Below are 15,448 nucleotides of genomic sequence, written 5' to 3' on the forward strand. Positions count from 1 at the left end.
TCTTGGAGTTTTTGTGTATTTAACCTTGGATTGATTTTGTGGAGGGGATGTTGTTGCCTAATGAAAATCCATGTGACTGTTTGTGGAATGAATGACTGTGTCGTGTTTCCATCCTTTTTAGTTAAGTGACAGTGGACTGCTTAACTTCTCTGAGCCTTGACATCTTCAGCTTTCAAATAGGAAGGCGATATAAAAAGTCATTAAAAGAAGGGTTCAAGGGTTGTTCAGTGGTAAGAATGCTTGCCTTCCATGCAGGAGACTGGGTTCAGTTCCCGAACCAGGTACCCCTCATCCCTCCCAAAAAAATGTCATGGAGAACATTGGGCTTGAAGTATAATAAACCAGTTTAAATCCTGGGCTTATTGTTAATTAGCTTTGGGAACTTGTACAAGTTCCTGTGAAATGATCGTAAAAAACACATCAGAGATGGGCATGGGGGTCAAATGTATAATGTAGAGTATATTAGCATACGCTGTTGCATACAGTATGCATTCAGTACAGTGTATGTGTTGTTCCAAACTTTTAGAGTATCTCTAAGATTTCTTTTCAGTAGTTCTATGAAATATCAACTCTGTGAGGTCCCCAGTAGAACCCATGGGTTTGCTTCAGAGAAATATGATTATAGACGGTGGGAAGGCTTAAAAAGTATTTTAAAGTATGTGGCATCATTGAAGTTAGTCTTTCACATGCCTAAGAATTACAACATAGGAATTTTTTTTTGTATGACAACATAGGCATTAAATAGCTTCCTTGAAGTCAGAGTGAAATAATTGTGTATTGTAACACCTCATTTATGGGACATCATAAATTGTACTTACATGGAAATTTCATCTAAAGAGCATTCAAGGGTTTGAATTCACACAGATCTGGGTATAATTCCTGATTCTATTTCATCTCTCTTTGCGTCAGTTTTTAAACAGTCACCTTTTCAAGTAGTGACCAACCAAAAAGGATTGTTTTGAAGAGTAAATGGTATTGTTAAAACACTTATATATAGTACATGAAGCAAAATTCAGGGTCCAGTAGATGTAAGGAACTGTCCCAGTCCCCATGACATCAAAATTGTTTTTATTCATATCTTTTTTGATGAAAATTATTCTAAGATGTTATATATTTACTTCTTAAACTAAAAATTGTAAACTTAATTCTAATTTATCTGGGTGCCTCAGGATTATCCTTTTGTATGTTAGTAATTACTTGGAGGCTTAATAAGAGATGCCCTCAAGGATAATGTTTATAGGCCTATGTGTTGTTTCTGTTCTATATGGCGCCCACCTATTAATGCTTTTTGGAGTCTTGTTTGATCTTTATATGTTTTTAAAGATTATATCCATTGATTTTTAGGTTGCCTGTGTGCCTGTCTTAAGCAGTGAAATATCAATCCCTTCTGATTTATTCTCTCTAATCTGTTGATTAAAAAGAAAACCAGATAACCAAACTAGGTAAAATTATGTCTGGAGTAGGGGCAAATTGGCTCTGTATGGGAAATTTATGGAATTTACAATGAGCAAAAGGCTGTGTGCCTGCATTTTGTACCTTTGTACCTTTTTTTCCTGGGGCATATGAGTGAATTTTGCTTATTTGGATGCTCTGATATGACCTAGATCGTCCTGTTTCGCATGACCTCCAGATGAATGAGGCATTATTGTAGACACGTTTTGTTTGCAAAGGAAAAACACTATTACTTAATTTGGTCAGAGATTGTAATACATAAAAATAAGCTGTAAAGTTTACTAAAGGGAAATTTATAAGATGTTTTTAAGATGTATACTTGGAAACATAACAGATTGTTAGTGTATTTTTTTTTGTCTTTAATATTGTCTAAGAATTCCATTCAAAAGCCTAGAAACTGGTTTCTGAAGTTTTCCTTACCAGATGGTAATGTCAGAAGTGGTTAAAATGTCACACAGAAGCCACCACTGGTGCTCTTCTTAAGCTGTGTATGATCGAGCTCCTCTTGATATTAGTCAAGACAGTTGTTCCAAGTTAGGAACTTGCCTATTTAAAGTTAGTGTAAACTCACTTATAAAATATTCCCTACTTTCATGTGAAGTCTCTTGACTGCTCAGAAGATGTGACCCAAATGACTGATTTGGAAGATAGTGCTACGTTTCTGGTGTAATGGAAAGACTCAGACTCTTAACTTGGAACCAACCCAAAGGTTAGAATTCTTCCTGCTCCTCTCAGCAGTTTGCTGGTATCTTTGGAGAGAAATCAGGCACTCAAGTGGACTCTCATAACACTACACAGTCCTGGTCTCTAACACTAATTTCGCTTCTTGTGCTCTCTAGCAATCATTTAGTCATTTTTGTGTCCCTAGTCTCTTTTGCTAATATTAACAGCAGCTCTTTCTGGCCTACATTCCCCTCCAACTCTCTGTTCTCTACAGTTTCCTCATTTCCTTCTTCTCTGAGCAAGATTTCCTTGTTAAACATTAGACAGTCCCTTCCCTCACCAATTTTTATCTGTACCTGCTCCCATCCTTTCTTCTTTCATTGGAGACATCTATCTTCCAGCCTGCTTCTCTAGGGACATTGCTTCAAAAAATGGCTCTTCTCTTCTTCTGAACTCTGTTATCCTACGTCCCTACAACCTTTTCCTATTCCATTCTTGATAATGTGATACTTTCTGTTCCTGCTTCTTTGGTTCCCAACTAGTCCATTGAAACTATTACTGCCAGTATCTCCTTATTGCTAAATCAGAGGACACTTTTTGTTTTGCATGGGCAGGCACCAGGAATCAAACCCAGGTCTCTGGCATGGCAGGTAAGAATTCTACCTGCTGAGCCACTGTCACACTGCCCCAGAGGACCCTTTTAAATTATCTTGCTTGACCTTTGAAGGACGAGCATTTAGCTACTTCCTGCTTTTTGGAATTCTTCCTTGTTGTTTCCATGAGTTCTCCTTCTTCTGGTTTGTCCTTCCTTAGGAGCAGCTCCATCTCAGTCTCCTTCTAAAGCATCTTTTCCCCATCCTATGCCCTAGATGTTAGTATTCCTTAGGTTTCTGTGGGTGTCCTTCTCACTCATAGCATTCTCCCTGGATGATCTCACCCACTCCTTCAACCAGAAACCCATGATGATTCATATCTCCACCCCAGATCTCTCCTAAGCTCTGAACCAGTATATCCAGCTGCTTTTTGAACATTTGCATGTGATCAGAAGCATTTACCAAGTCATCTCAAGGATAGAACTACCAACTATTGAGGAATTCCAACCAGAAACATGAGTGCTATCTTTCATTCATCCTTCTTCTCCATCCCCAAATTTAATCAAGTCCTACCAATTTTATTTCCTTTATCTCAATTATCTATCTCTATTCATATACTCCCCCCCCCAGCCCCCCCACAATATTTCCCATTGCCGCTGTTAAGAATAAAATTCTCAAGGTTACTCTCCTGGTTGACTGCAGCGGTTTCCTAATCCCTGATTCCACCCTTCAAAACTGAATTAAGTGTCCCTCCTATTCCACAGACTCCTTGCTATCATAGCATTTACTCTGTTGTATGTTATGTATTTACTTGTCTATTTATATATGTATTGAACTGGAGCTCCTTAAGGAATCAACTGTATCTTATTTTTTGCAGCATCTCTCTCTAGCATAGTACTTGGCATGCAGTAGATAGTCAATAAATATTTGAATGAATGAAAGAATGAGTAAGGAATAGACAAAAGAAAGAATACAAGCTTTGGGGTCAGACCAGTATGGATCTAAAGTCTGCTACCTTGACCTTGAGCAAATTAATATATGTTTGGGAAATCTGTTTCCAAATCTGATAATGAGAATACAAAAGAGTTATTTTATGTGAATTATGTCAGTACAGTGCCTGGCACATTGTAGGTGCTCTGTAAATTCCCTTCTAATACAAAATAGCCTTTGTTATTCATTGCCTTGTTTTGCAGCCTAGTATTAGTTTTGTATACTGAATTCATTCTTTAAAATTCAGGGCCTAGGAGAAAAACTCTGTAGCCGGGGTGGTACCTCTTTAGTGCCAAATGTGACGTTTTCATATGCAGTAAAACTGATTTATCAATTTTGAATGAAAAGAAAAACGGACTTTTCAAAGAAACTATGAAATTTCAGTGCCATCACTGTCAAATTTTTCAGTAGGTGGCCTTGCACAGTCTTTGACACATAGTAGGTCTGTAGCACATGCACAGTCATTACTGATTGCAGATAAGAACTTGAAGTACTCTGGGATCTTCTCAAAGAAATATTTAATTTTGTTCATCACTAAGGAGCGTCACTGTGCTCCTTAAAGTATGAGGACTGACTCATACACTTTAGAAAGGTTTAAAACTACTGTTGTAACAAAAAAGATGCCACACTGCCCCCCCCACCCCAAGATTCTCATGTTGGCCAGAAATTCCAATAAACCTGAACATCCCATTGAAGTATATTATTTATGTGCTGGGTTTTCTTGTCCTTTGAGCCTTTGTCTACCCATCAAGCCTGTCTGGAATAAGAAACTATCCATTTCACATAAGTAGGTTCCACATTAGTAGGATTAATATCTTCCCGCCCCCCATCACACCCCCCCACCCCCGCTCAAATTGTAGCCCAACTAGCTTATAAATAAGTGTGTGAAGACTGCAGCCTTTGTTTTGGAATCTGAAACGTTAACTCTTTAGTGTATGCCTGGGTGTCACTTATTTTCGCATTGGGAGGATCCCTTTGCCTCACAGGAGGGGCGAGCTGACCATTTAAAAGTTGTCAGTGCGGCTTGGTGTCGCTGGGAGAGGGCTCGGGGACACAGCCCACTCTAAGGCCTCGCGGGAGCCCCTGCCTGGAGTACGTTTAGCCCAAGTAGCAGTTCCTCACTTCCCTTGAGAAATCCTGGCCCGGTGGGCTCCGCTGGGCTAGGAGTGGGCTCTGCGCGCCTCGAGGTCCTACCTGCGCCTCGGCGGAGCGACTTGGGAGTGGGAGGAGGGAGGGAGGAGGGACCCGGACGACGAAAGCGGCGGAGCCGCCTGCTGCAGGCCATTCGCTGCTCGCAGTGTCCCCAAGAGCCCTGGAGGGCGGGTCCGCGGTCTCAGCTGCGGGGGGCGCAGCTCAGACCTCTGCCGGCCTGGCGCCGGCGCCCTGAACCCTGGGCCGCGCCTACGTCCCACCTCGCTGGGAGGGTGAGCTGTGCTGCCGGGCAGGAACCAGGGGCGGGCCGTGCGCGCGAAGGTGACTTACAGAGACCTTGCGGTGCCGCCCTGGGTCGTGCCTCGGGATCGGCGCGAGGGGAGGAAGAGACACACGGGCTGAGCGCCTTTGCTGCTGGAGCTCTCGAGGAGCCAGGGTGGAAGGCACCGGCCAGATTCCCGGAGATCCGGCCCAGGTGGGTAGGCGTGTTTGCCTGGTCTGTGGCTTTGCCGGGTGGGTCAGCCTCTGGGACCACCGCGGACGCTGGGGGAGGATTGGGGGCAGGGCAGCCAGTCGCGATCTCGCATGTGGGGAGACCCGAGAATGGTTGGACCTGTGTGCTGAGCGGAGTGCAGCCGCGGATTTGCTGGGAGGGGTGCGCCAACCTTGGGCTCCTGCCCTCCCTGACCGAAGCGGGGTCTTCTTGCTTAAGTGTGTGTTTGGATCAGCTTCCAACAGAAAGAGCCACTGGTGGAAAAGCCCGTTGATTGGTATTTCGGGGGCTGAATGTTAGTATTAGGTCAAGTAGGACTGGAGTGGGAGGAGCAAGACAGTGAAAGACATTATTGTCCTAAATAACCTTCCAAGTTAGTAATTTTTTGCATGTTTCTGTCCTGGCTAGCATTGAGATGAACTTAACATTCGCTGTTCAGAGAGGCAGCTAGGATTCCAAGAATACTAGAGGAAGTGGATGAATGGATCGAGGAGAGAGAGGAAAATTATATTGGGGAGTTGACAGGGGGTGGGTGATGGCTTTCAACTTTGTTTTGATTAAGGATTTTTGATTACTCATAGATTTTCTTTGTAGCCTAACCCAGTGGGGAATCACGTTCCCTAGCATTCGAAGCATGTGCCTGGTTGTTTTGTGTTTTCTGTTCTGCTGGCATTTTCTAGGGTAGAGGAAGGTGAAGAGGTTAAGATGCTAGGGAAGAGCCGAATGCCCTTTTTGAGAGTTCCTAAGGCTATTGAAAGTTTCTTAATTTTAATTAGATTCAGACAAAATTAAGGCATTCAGTTTTGAAGGCGTAGCATTGCCTAGCAGGACTTTTTTTTCAGTAGAGAGAAATGCTTGAAATGCGAGTTGGTGGAGTAATATGTAGGCCAGAATATGGGCATCTAAATGTAGATTCTCTTTTTTCAGTGTGAGCACACACTGAAAAAAGTTGATCTCGCCTCCAAATATTTTTTTATTTCAGCTCTGAAGCTGATGACTTGGCATGTTAGGTCAGGCTCCATTTAGTGGATATTTAATCTGAACTTCAAGACCAGAGAGTTATTTTGGCCTTTATCCCATTACTGATTTTACTAGACTGGGGTCTTAGAGGAATTTGTTTTACTTTAAATACAGGTTTTGCCCTCTAGTCCTCCCCTCTTTAGAAACCTATTAAAGATTAATTTTAGATTAATTTTAGGTAAAAATTACCTTTAGTGTTGTATTCTGCAGAATGGGGGAAAATAAAAAACTTATCAGGTTTCCCATATTAAAAACAAAAACATATGCTACATTCAGGGTAGTTTATAAAGACAACCCATGTGCATTTAAAATATCACCTATAAAATAATTGATAAAATAATTATGCAGCACCATAACCTAAGTTCTGTGTACAGTTTATGTCATTTGTAATCTATGTTCTTTTAAAAAGGTTTTGCAGATTTATCATTGCTATTTCTGACATTCAGGTATATCCCTTTGTCAGCTCCTGAGGGTTATAAGAAATATAATTGCTTTAAAAAGGAGAAATTTAGGATTTACTTGGTCCATATTATTCAGCATGTAGTCCTACATTTTCCACTTATTGCATATGTAATCCAGTTATTTACTGCTAAGATTAATTTTGGAGGTAGCTATGACATAAATTATGTGTAAGTAAAAATTAAGTTTGTCAAATGAAACTGGATTTCATTTTGATAAATTGTGGAGTTTTTTGAGGGGAAAAATCTGTATTTAAGGTTAAATTCATAATATGAAATGTGTATGTGTATATATATTAGTTTTGTCATATGTGGTATGAACTAAATTCTATCTTGGTAAATTTTTTTTTTTATCACACAATGGTCCTAAAGTTGAAACCTGCATGCTATTGCATTTTTCTTGTTTCTTACCATACAAGAGCGCAGTACTTAGCTTATTCTCAGTGGCTATTAGATGATTTTTGAATGAGTAATAGGTAGCAATAATTTTTCTCTCATTTTAACTTCAGAGGGTTAAGGATGTGACCCCTATACATTTTAATAATGGTCTGTAGTAGATTTGACATCTATTAATTTATGAGAAATTTTTTCATTGATTAAGTCAGTAAGTATAGCATGTTTACGAGAAATTGCTAGCAAGTCTGTCTTTGTAAAACTTAGAGTTTACTACAGGAGCCAGATGACCAGATTCTTTAAGAAGGCGTAACGTATGCAGAAAATGACGAGTTCTAGCAAATAATTCACCAAGACTGGGACGTGGAGGCAGAATAAAAAAAGTCAAGACCAGGTAGATTGAAGCTGGGTTTTCTTGAAGGACTTTGTAATACATGTGTAAGAATTTGATTCTTATTCTGGGCAGTTAGAATCACTGAAAAGATTTTAGGTAAGGGAAAGATTTAATCAGATTTGCTTCTTAGAAAGAATTCTCTGCGGCCTTGAAAAGGATTAGAGGAGGGCAGGCCTGAAAGCTGGACAGCCAGTCGCAGGAATCCAAGACAGAAGTAGTCAAGCCTTAACCAAGTTAGTGACTGTGGAAAAGGAAGACACACAACAGAGAGATACTCAGAAAATAGATAAACTGTTTAAATGAGAGCTGATAATAGATTGAATGTGGTGAATGAAGGAGAAGGTGGAGTCAGAGATGACCCCCAGGCTTATGGCATAAGTCACTAGGGGGTGGTGACTAAGGTAGGGAATAGAAGGCATAGGGGGAGATGAGTTCACTTTGGTCATGTGGACATCCAAGTCAGGCTGTCCTTACTTGCCCAATAAAAATGTAGGGACCTTTGTATGGGAGGTCACCTGAATAAATATGGCAACCGAAGCTGAAGGAGTGAATGTTATCACTTAGGAAAAGTATAGTAGAAAAAGTTGGAAATCAAAGGATTGAATACTGACATTTAAAAGACAGGTGGAGGGCAGGCAGCTCAGTGGTAGAGTTCTTGCCTGCCATGCTAGAGACCTGGGTTTTTTTCTTGGTACCTGCCCATAAAAAAAAAAAAAATCAAAGGATGGAATACTGACATTTAAAAGACAGGTGGAAGAAAGGGTACCAGTGAAAAGCACTGAGAAGTAGCAGCCAGAGAGGCAGGAGAAAATCTAGAAGAGAACAGGGCAGACTAAGGGAGATAAATGTTCCAAGAAAGCGCTGGTGTCTGTCATGTGAATACTGCCAAGAAGTTAAGGTAAGAACTGAAACTTGTCCATTGGCTTTGGTAGCCAGGAGGTCACTGGGGACTTGGATGAGAAAAATTTTGGAAGTGGGACATAGGAAGAAGCCAGATGACAGTGAACAGGGGAGTAAATGGAAAGGGAAGTAGAAGTGATGTAGACTGTAAACCCATCTACATAGTTATCCATAATCTATGAATAGTCACAGTTTGTTCCTTTCTTCAGTCCTTATACATTTTATTTCTTTTTTTTGTTCTCAATGCACTAGCCTCCAAGACAATGTTAACTAGAAACCGAGGTAGTGGAAATCCATGTTTCATTCATGATTTTTTTGAAAGTGCATGCTTCTAACTTCTAATGAGGCACTGTTTAGGAAGATATTTAATTAAAATAGTTTGTTAGGTTAATGCAATTCCTTTTCTTATATTGTTGAATTTTTTTTTTATCATGAAAGGGTGTTGAATTTTTTTTTTTTACAGGAGTAGATTTTTAAAAGTATTTTTATTGATAAAACATACAAACACAAACCTTCTTAACATACAAACATTCCATACATGGTTTACAATCAGTGGCTCACAATATCATCACATATTTGTGTATTCTTCACCATGATTATTTTTTAGAACATTTGCATCACTCCAGAAAAAGAAATAGAAAGAACAAACTCATACATACAATACCCCTTACCCCTCCCTCTCATTGACCACTAGTATTTCCATTTACCCCACTTATTCTAACATTTGTTCCCTCTATTATTTATTTATTTTGTATCCACATTTTTTACTCATCTGTCCATACCCTAGATAAAGGGAACACCAGACACAATGTTTTCATAATCACATGGTCATATTGTGAAACCTGTATCATTGTACAATCATCTTCAAGAAACAAGGCTACTGGAACACAGCTCTACAGTTTTGGGTACTTCCTTTTAGCCATTCAAATACACCATAAACTAAAAAGGAATATTTATATAATGCCTAAGAATAACCTCCATGATAACCTTTTGACTTTGTTTGAAATCTCTCAGTCACTGATGCTTTATTTTTTTTTTCTCATTTTTCTCTTCCCCCTTTTGGTCAAAAAATTTTTCTCAATCATTTGATGTTGGGTCCCAGCTTATCCCAGGATTTCTGTGCCACATTGCTGGGAAGATTTATACCCCTGGCAGTCACATCCCATGTAGGAGGGTTAAGGAAAGAGGCCACATCTAAGAAACAAAAGAGGTACCCTGGAGGTAACTCTTTGGCCTAATTTTCAGTAGGCTTAGCCTATCTGTTGCACAAATAAGTTTCATAGGAGTGAACCCCAAGATCAAGGGCTCAGCCTATTGATTTGGTTGTCCCCACTGCTTGCGAGAGTATCAGAAATTCTCCAAATGGGGAAGTTGAATCTTTCCCCCTTTCTCCCAATTCCCCTAGGGGGACTTTGCAAATACTTCTTTATTCACTATCCAAATCACTTTGGGATTTATCGGGGCATCACACTAACCTGGACAAACCAACAAAATTTCATGCCCTATTCAAGATTCCCTGTACTTATGGTGTTCACCTAAGCTGACCATACAAGTTAAATTAGGAAATGCACTACCTAAAATGTAAATTTTGCAAATAAACATCTCTCCCTTTGCTCTCACACAGAAATTGAAGTTTTAAGATATGGATGATATCATCCTTTACCCAGTCTTCTGCTATATCTTAGTCCTATCTGGATCATCTTCATTCCCATCTCTACGGGATGTCTGATAGATCACCTTTTCAACTCTTCAAACAGTTCCTGTATGAGGTACTGCTGACTATCATAGCTCAGAACCCTTACTCTGAGTCTCAGGTGTCACATGCCTGAAGTTTCTGGGAAATATCCTGTTTATACAAACAGATCAGTATCTCAGAATTTAGAATTAACAGTTAAACCTCCTTAATATATTTGGCTGCTGTAAGATCTTACAGTCTAGTACCCTTTACAACAAGCCCCAACCTGATAACCTATGTTCTCAACTTTAGTTCACTGAGTTTCTATGTTATATTAGTCCATATGATTGAGGCATGATAATATTTGTATTTTTGCTCCTGACATTTCATTCAGCATCCAACTCTTAAGGTTCATACATCTAGTTGCAAGCCTCACAGCTTCATTCCTTCTTGCAGTGGCTCAGTAGTCCATTGTATGTTTACACCATAGTTCTGCCTTCCATTCCTTAGTCTTTGTACCCTTAGGCCACCTCCATTCATTGTGAAGCATAAACACTGCTGCCAGAAACACACGTGTGCAGATGTCCCCACACTCAGTACCTCCAGGTATATACAAAACAACAGGGTTTAGGGTGTTGAATTTTATCAGGTGCTCTTTTGCAGCTATTAAGAGGATCATATATATTCCCTCTAATTTGTTACGGCTATAAGTTATATTTTTAGACTTTTCTAAGGATAAACCATCCTTGTATTCCTCAATACATATTATGATATATTATCTTTATCTTTAACATTTTCCTGTCTTTTAGCTTTGTTATTATTTATTGCATCTTTTTCTTACAAATTAATTTTTTGATCACCATGATCACATTTGCATCACTCCAGAAAAAGAAATAAAAGAAAAAGGAAAAACTCATATATCCCATACCCATTACCCCTCCCTCTCATTGACCACTAGTATTTCAGTCTATCCAATTTATTTATTTTGCCCTTTATCCCATTAGCTATTTAATTTTTATACTTTTTTTTTTAGCTTATCTGTCCATTTTATTCAGGGACAGACTTTTATCTGTCCCTACATAAAAGGAGCATCAGACACAAGATTTTGACAATCAACACAGTCAAATTGTAAAAGCATTATACAGTTGTCTTCAAGAATCAAGGCTACTGAACACAGCTCAACAGTTTCAGGTACTTTCCTCCAGCCACTCCAACACATCATTAAGTAAAAAGGGATATCTATATAATGCACAAGAATAACCTCCCAGATAACCTCTTGATTCTTTTTTAAATCTCTCAGCCACTGAGACTGTATTTTCTCATTTCTGTCTTTCCAATGATGTTTTGAGTCCTGGTTTATCCCCAGGAATATTGTCCCATGTGTTGCCAGGGAAATTTACACCCCTAGGAGTCATGTCCTGCATGGGGGGGGGCAGGGAGAGCAGTGAGTTCACCTGCCAAATTGGCTTAGAGAGAGAGTCCACATCTGAGTAACAAAAGAGGTTCTCTGGGGTTGAGTTTTAAGTAGGCTTAGCTTATCCTTTGTAGGAGTAAGTTTCATAGGAGCAAAGTAAACCCCAAGATCAAGGACTCAGCCTATTGATTTATTTGTCGCCACTGCTTGAGAAAATATCAGGAATTCTCCAAATTCTCCTTCTTTTTCTATAGTCCGCTGTTGTAGTTTGCTAGTTGCCGGAATGCGATATACCAGAAATGGAATGGCCTTTAAAAAGGGGAATTTAATAAGTTGCTAGTTTACAGTTCTAAGGAGGCCATTGAAGTTCAGGGTTTCTCTCTCAAATGTGAAAGCACATGGCAAACACAGTTAGGGCTTCTGTCTCGGCTGGAAGGGCACACAGTGAACCCGGTGTCATCTGGTAGCTTTCTCTCCTGGCTTCCTGTTACATGAAGCTCCCCAGGAGGTATTTTCCTTCTTCATTTCCAAAGGTCACTGACTGATGGACTCTGCTTGGTGATGCTACCCCATTCTCTGCTCTTTCTGTATCTCCTGCTTTCTCCAAAATGTTTCCTCTTTTATAGAATTCCATTAAACTGATCAAGACCCAGCCAAATGGGTGGAGACATGTCTCCATCTAATCCAGCTTAACATTTGCTCTTGATTGAGTCACATCTCCAGGGAGATGATCTAATTACAGATTTAAATGTACAGTACTAAATAGGGATTAGAAGAAACAGCTGCCTTTACAAAATGAAATTAGGATTAAAACATGGCTTTTCTAGGGTACATACATCATTTCAAACCAGCACATCCCCGAAGGGGACTTTTCTAATACTTCTTTACACTGCCCATATTACTCTGCAATGTATCAGTGCATCACACTAACCTGTACAAACCAGCAGGATCTCACGCTGTATTCAAGATTCCATGTACTTATGGTGTTAACTAAACTGACCATACAAGTCAAATTAGGTAATGTATTATGCAAAATATAAATTTTATACCAAATAAACATCCCTCTCTTTGGTCTCACACAAAAATTGAAGTTTTAAAATATGGACGGTATCGTCCTTTACCCTGTATTGTGAGTCTACTTTAGTCCTATCCGAATCAGCTTTGTTCATCTCTCTAGTGGAAGTCTGAGCCCTTTTTCAGCTTTTTAAACTCTATGGGATAGTGTTGACTTTCATAGCTTTAGAGCTCTAACTCTGAGTCTCAGATGTCACAGAAATATCCAACGTTTCTGGGAATGACCAGATTATATGCAAACAAGTAAGTATCTCAGAATTTAGAATTAACAGTTGCAACTTCTGAAAATATGCGACTGCCATAAGAGCTTACATTCTAGGATCCTTTACAATAGGTCCCAACCTGATAACGCATGCTCTTGACTTAAATTCACCAGCTTTTATATTATGGTTAGTCCCTATGACTGAAGCATGATATTTATCTTTTTTGTTCCTGACATTTCATTCAGCACACTGACCTTAAGGTTCATTCACCTAGTTGCATGTTTCACAGCTTCATTCCTTCTTGCAACCACTCAGTAGTCCATTGTATGTATATACTGTAATTCCAACTTGCTTCCCTCCCTTGTCTTACATTTAGGCCACTTCCATCCATTGTGAATCTAAAACACTGCTGCCATAAACACCAGTGTGTAAAAGTCCATTTCTGTCCCCACACTCAGTTCCTCAGGACTTCAGGATTGTATGGCAACCCCACCCCTAGCCTCCTGTGGAACCACCACACTGCCCTCCAAGGAGCTGCACCTCTCAGCTTCCTACCGATAGTGAATAGGTCCATTTCTTTCTCCACATTTTCTCTCGTACTTGTTTCTCTCTGTTCATTATTAACCAGTTTTATTCGTACATCATAAAAACCACCCTAAGTAAATAGACATGCCTTCACCACCATAATCTATCTGAAGACATTTCCTTTTCTTCCACAAAGAATCCATACTCTTCCATCAAGCCCCCCACCTGTTGACATTAGTTTTGGCATAGTACCTCTGTTACGTTCAGTGAAAGCATACTCCAGTGTTAACTGTTGACCATAGACCCTAGCTTGCATTGATTGTACTTTTTCCTTTATACCATCCATTTTCAACATCTTGCACTGTTGACATTGATTTGTTCTCCCTCATGCAAAAATGTTTTTTTATTTGTGCATTGAATCATCATCATTGTCCACTCAAGGCATTCCTAAGTTATACTGTCTCAGTGTTTCTCCTCTGGCTATCCTTCTGTCCGTGGATGGATGAGTGGCTAAACAAGCTGTGGTATATACATACGAGAATTACACGGCTGTAAGTCATGAAGCATGTAGTAACATGGATGAATCTTGAGAACATTATACTGAATGAAATTAGCCAGAAACAAAAGGATATCTACTGCACAGTCTCACTAATAAGAACTATCATTGGATGTACTGTCAGAGTTGAAGTTAAGAACACAGGTTATCAGGAGACAGAAATAGGGTTGAGATTGAGCTTTCGTTGCTGAAGGAATAGATTGTGCACAGGACTGATTGGAAAAATTCAGAAATGGATAGCAGAATAGTACCTGATTGTAGTACAATAATATAGATACTTTAAATGAAGCTGAATGTGCGTATGATAGAGGGAGAAGGGCTGGGGGCATGTATATATTAATTTTTGAAGTTACCTCTGTCACTTCTCTTTGAGTTTTTTATTTCCCACCCTCACCCCAGAGCTATATATTTATTATACCCTGTCCCTTGAAAGTGCATAATTTGTTCTTTTCTAGATTTCAAGCTGTATATTTCTTAGCTCTAGTATTTTGTAATTTGGTGAATATATCACCACTTGCTTTATCCATGACTTTTTATTATTTTAGAAACTTTACTACTGTATTTTCTTATAGTTCATCTTTCCAGATTGCTAATGTATACAATTTAGAGTACTACCCTGTTGATATTTAAAACACCTAAAACTTTTGAAAAGTGTTGACAACTTTCTTTTTATTTTTCTCTCTCACTCAGAAATCTATTATTCCACAGTTGTTTATTTTCCCTCCCTGGTGTTTCTCTTCACTTCTCTTCCCTGCTTTGCTGTACACCTCACACATCGTAGCTTTTCTTCTCTCCCTTGATTGTTTGAGTCATGGAAAAAGGGTATCCATCATTCTTTTGCTGTTTGTCCCCAGTTTTTTACTCTGCCCATTTAATTTTCTACTCCCCTATACTTTAAGTAGTGTTCCATTATCCGCAAGGCATATTCCATCCTGCCCTTTCTCAGAACCTTGGCCCCAGAACCAAAGTGGAAGGAACCAGGAAAACCTGTGTCTCAATTTTCTTTAGATACTCAAAGGTTCACCCTGATTTACTACTTATCTTTCAGCAATCTGCCTACAGGCAAAGTCAGGGAGAGCATGGGGAAAGCCTTGGAAGAAAGTTTATATGTGGAATATGAACCTGATGCTAATTGGGACCTTTTCCTTGCTTTGTGACTCTTGGCCATTTACCCAAAAGCCTCATATTCCTCCTGCATCACAGGGTTATGGGCTCTGTCCTTGGCAGACTGCTGTGAGAGTCAAATGACATAAGGGTAAACCCATCATTTTTATGTAAGAGAGCCTTCCCACATCTTAACATGATTTTGTGCTCAATTCAGGGACAGAGAAGTGGAGCAAAAAAGATTTGTGGCATGGTGTGTTAGATGAGAGAAACCTGATGGGAAGCAGGAGGTGGTGGTAGAGACAACAGAGAGCACAGGAGAGATTCAGGGGAGAGGCTATCCTCTGGCAGAGCACAGCTCACGCCCTCCAGGCTGGAGACGTGCACCC

At 39.8% G+C, this 15,448-nt stretch overlaps 1 protein-coding gene across 12 annotated transcripts in view; it reads left to right on the top strand.

The window, feature by feature from the left end:
• Nucleotides 1-15,448, top strand: part of OSBPL1A (oxysterol binding protein like 1A) — a 264,203-nt gene that overhangs the window by 132,107 nt on the left and 116,648 nt on the right. The window contains exon 1 of one of the 12 annotated variants that reach the window (XM_077135765.1): nucleotides 5,039-5,325. The exons of 9 other annotated variants lie outside the window; for them this stretch is intronic. The gene's annotated coding sequence lies outside the window, so the exon portion shown is untranslated. Of the gene's footprint in view, nucleotides 1-5,038; nucleotides 5,326-10,258; nucleotides 10,278-15,448 lie in introns of those variants that run through there. 2 more of the 12 variants (XM_077135772.1, XM_077135764.1) reach the window with 2 other exon arrangements.

This window comes from Tamandua tetradactyla, chromosome 18 (assembly GCF_023851605.1).
Source record: "Tamandua tetradactyla isolate mTamTet1 chromosome 18, mTamTet1.pri, whole genome shotgun sequence".
Lineage (NCBI taxonomy): Eukaryota > Metazoa > Chordata > Mammalia > Pilosa > Myrmecophagidae > Tamandua > Tamandua tetradactyla.